This window comes from Rhinolophus ferrumequinum, chromosome 19 (genome assembly GCF_004115265.2).
Source record: "Rhinolophus ferrumequinum isolate MPI-CBG mRhiFer1 chromosome 19, mRhiFer1_v1.p, whole genome shotgun sequence".
NCBI classification, from domain to species: domain Eukaryota; kingdom Metazoa; phylum Chordata; class Mammalia; order Chiroptera; family Rhinolophidae; genus Rhinolophus; species Rhinolophus ferrumequinum.
The window spans coordinates 20,664,504-20,668,652 of record NC_046302.1 but is presented as its reverse complement, the minus strand read 5'-3'; the positions used below and the strand labels follow the sequence as shown (position 1 = coordinate 20,668,652).

Below are 4,149 nucleotides of genomic sequence, written 5' to 3'. Positions count from 1 at the left end.
CAAGAAGAAAGAGACTGAGGCCTTTTAAAAGTTTCCAATTAGAGAAGTAGCTTCAGATTATCGATCACATCCAAACATAGGCCAACCCAGACTAGCCACTCCCTGGGCGCACCCCCACCCCACCACCAAAAAAAATAAAATAAAATAAATTTTAAAAGATGAGGAATAGGAACGAGAACTGGCCTTGGAAGAGCAAAGGGGAAGATAAGAGTGCATCATCAAACGTCAAGCAGGTCTTTCAAGATCCCTGATTTCTGATCATGTCAGAAAGAAACAAGGCCCACAACCTGACCGTGAGGAGAAAAATGATCAGGCCTGGCAGGGTATGAACAGGGGGTGCAGAGATGAAACTTAGGGATCTGGAAGGTTGTGGAGAGGAGAGGAGAGGAGAGGAGAAAGCAGGGGAGTGGAGGGGAGAGAAGGGGAGGAGAGTGGTTGATTTAAACTCACCAAGAGATCATTCAGGTTGGGAAATGGGTGTAAAGAAAGATCAGTAATTTGGCACCTGGAAGAGTCAATGATTTCTGCCCTTTGACAGAGAACAGTCATAAAAAGGTGCAGATGAAGAGTGGAACAAGAGTGTCAGTGCCCTTGGTGGTCCTGTGGATCTATCTCTTGCTTCAACAGTGTTTGAATCAAACAGACTCAGCGACGACCCTACTTCCAGCCTCCGACCACCCTCCAACCTCTTTTCCAGTTGCAACCTTTGGAACCATCTCAGCCATCCTCAGCCTCTGAGACCAGCCAACACCATTTTTTGAGCTTAACTCCTTATTGCAGAGCAACCATGAGCGCCAAAGTTCATCAGAATTATTCTACCAAGACGGAGGCCGCAGTCAACCACCTCGTCACCCTGCATCTGCAGACCTCCTATACCTACCTCTCTCTGGGCTTCCATTTTGACCGCAACGATGTGACTCAAAGGCTTAGGCTACTTCTTCCTAGAGTTGGCTGAGGAGAAGCACAAGTGTGCTGAGCATCTCTTGAAGATGCAAAACCAGTGTGGTGGCCACACCCTCTTCCAGGACCTGAAGGAGCCCTCCCAAGATGAGTGTGGTAAACCCCAGAATGGCATGGAAGCTACCATGGTCATGGAGAAGAACTTGAACTAGGCCCTTTGGGATCTCCATGCCCCGGGTTCTGCCCACACAGACCCACATCTCTGTGACTTTCTAATGAGCCGCTTCCTAGATGAGGAGGTGAAACTCATCAAGAAGATAGGCAATCACCTGACTAACCTCTCCAGGCTGCCCAGGCCCCAGGCTGGGCTGGGCAACTATCTCTTCAAAAGGTTCACCCTCCAGCATAACAAGAAGCTTTTGAAGCTCAGAGGCCTTTGAGGAGCCTTTTGCATCCCCTTGGTGTTGGGCTTCTGCCTGAGCCTCTTCCTGTAACCACTAGGCAGCATTCTAACCACCCTGGAGACCTCTTCCATGCCAGTGGACCAAACTGAAACAATAAAGCTTTTTGCAGAAAAGAAAAAAAGGTGGAACAAGAGTAAGCTGACTCATTCCTTAATGGATATAGGGAAGGGAATATTGAACGATGAAAGATTAGGTACCCAGCTCTCATTGATGACCAATATTTCTCATCAATGTAAGGAAGGAAAATAATGGAGGAGAGGTCACCAAATGAAGAGCATATGCTTCTCTCATTTTCTCAAAGCTACCATTTATTGGGCCCTTGTGAATCCTCCTGGCCACCTATGCAATGTTATGATCTCCATTCTATAAATTAAAAACTTGAGGCCCATTTAAATTAAGTAACTTGCTCAATATCCACAAAATTTACTGCATGCTAGAGCCACAATTCCAAAACCAGTCGTTTTAATCACTGTGCTATGCTGTCTCCCTGTTTGAATCATTTAACTGGCCCCAAGGCTCAGAATTGGAGCCCTATTGGACACCAATAGGCAAAAGGCAAATGCAGTTATGCTGCTCTCCACAAAAGGTCGTAAGGAACACTGGTCACCTCAGAGATTTCCAGGTTGACTTCACACCAGCGGAGCCTTCAGGATTAAAGGTATTAGACTCTTAACAAAAAATAATAATAATAACTAAACAGTTTTAACCCTGTCTGATCAAAACATAAGACCAGCAACCATGTAAATGCACACCTGGTATATACTACAGAGCCGGCATTGCTAATTAGAACTAATTTCTCTTCAAACCAAAATACAAGATCAAACTACAATGAAAAAGAAAGAAAAAAGCTATTCCATTTAGAAGTCAGTTCTACAAGACGGTCACATATGAAGGGAACTCATTTTTAGCCTATAACTACGACGAGAAGGAGTTGGTGGTTATCGTAAGTTTTTGCCGTGTTACACAGAGATTGTTTGTGCGGCAAGCAGTGTGCATGGAGGCAGGGCCTGGAGTGTGCGTGCCTCAGCAGAAGCAAAAGAGTGTGGGGACCTGCCAACCAAAACTTGGTGTACGGAACAAAAATATTTACAGCAACATTTTATGAAATGATCCATTTTCAAAGCATCAACTGCTTTATGTAATATTCCATCGCACTAAAAATGTTCCCTTCTGGGTCTACATATAGAGGAGGTTGAAATATGTTCTTATGAATATGTACATGATTGGAACAGCGAGTTGTAGCTATTCCTAAAAATGTATTTTAAGGGGCATAGGATTAAAGATGCTGCAAATTGAAATTTTGGATGTATCTAATTTTGTATTGTGAACAGGACCTCTGTAAGCGTTTTTTGTTTTTGTTTTTTTTTTTTTTTTACTTCTTTCATGCCATTAAAAAGCTATGTACGCTGTGCAATTTCAGGATATAATGGAATGAATGCCGCTGAAAATTTGTCTCTGCAGCACACCTAGAATACTAAAATCCCAGTTATCATATAACTTGCATTTATTTAGAAAGATGAGACAAGTCTCTCTTTTTCTTTTTATTCATTCATTTACTTCAGTAAATGCTATATGTAAGGAAAAGAAATATATATGTTCCACTAAACCAAACATTCTCAACCTCAGCACTACTGACATTATAGGCCAGATAATTTTCTGTTGTGAGGGGCTGTCCTTTGCTTTGTAGGATGTTTATTAGCATCCCTGGCCTGTACTTTCTAGATGCCAGTAACACCCATCCCCCCAAATGTGACAATTAAAAAATGTCTCCTGACATTGCCAAATGTCCCCTGTGAGGCAAAGTCACCCCAGTTGACAACAATAGTCTAAACTGTTCTTCAAGATGTACTTTCAAAGCCCAAAGGGCAGGCATAACGGAGCCCTGATTTTCCTGACATGTGGTCAACAGCTATCTTCTTTACCAGAGGCCATTTTATTTCTGGATGAGATCTCCTTATTTAAGCATCTCAAATGCAGTAAATTGGATGTTCAGCTCTCATATAGCTGAGAATAATGACCAGGTTCAGGTGTACACAAAGAGAGTTCTCACCTCTAATATTTAAGTACAATTTTCTTTTTGTTTTTTAACTAACCTCTGCTCCACTACCTTTCATACATCGAATAATGTTGTCAAGGAGACAACCACCAGCTAATAGATAACAGCCAGACCACGATAATATGATGTTGGTTCCTTTCTGTTGATCCCTAGCGCTGCATACAGTGGACCTTGCAGCCTCCTTAAATCAGGGCTGGCTGCGTGATTATTGTATCCAAATGAGAAACTCACAGATCCTAATCTCCTGCTCTTACCTGGTTTAGAACCAGAGACACATTTCATTTCCTTCACCAGATCAAATAAAGAGGGAGTCTGGCAACAGCGATAAACCCCAGAGATCAGCTAAATTGTGTCCCAACTTGACATTTATATGAGCACACACCTCTCAATCTCTGGTGGTGATTAGATTAAATGTATTTTATCATGCGCTTCATGCACATACCTCCTAAAGATTCAGGCACAGGGTGGATTGTGACTAATAACATCACTATTTTTATTCAAATGTTTTGTATTGCCAATATGCTTCCTAAAACGTTTCTTAAGATAAAGAACTGCGTTTCCACAAAGTGCACACAAAACCTCTTATATTTTAAAAGTAAGGTTTTCACACCTGCCCTAGCTCAGACCCTGAGCAAATATTTGTGCCCTTGGGACATGTGATCATGGTTTCCTATCTGGGCATCATCCCACATGGCATACTCTACCTCCGGGGACTGAAACTATTTTGCT

At 42.4% G+C, this 4,149-nt stretch overlaps 1 pseudogene; it reads left to right on the top strand.

Moving 5' to 3' along the window:
• The first annotated feature begins 787 nt into the window (after positions 1 to 787).
• Positions 788 to 1,340, top strand: LOC117038713 (ferritin light chain-like; annotated as a pseudogene).
• Positions 1,341 to 4,149: the final 2,809 nt, after the last annotated feature.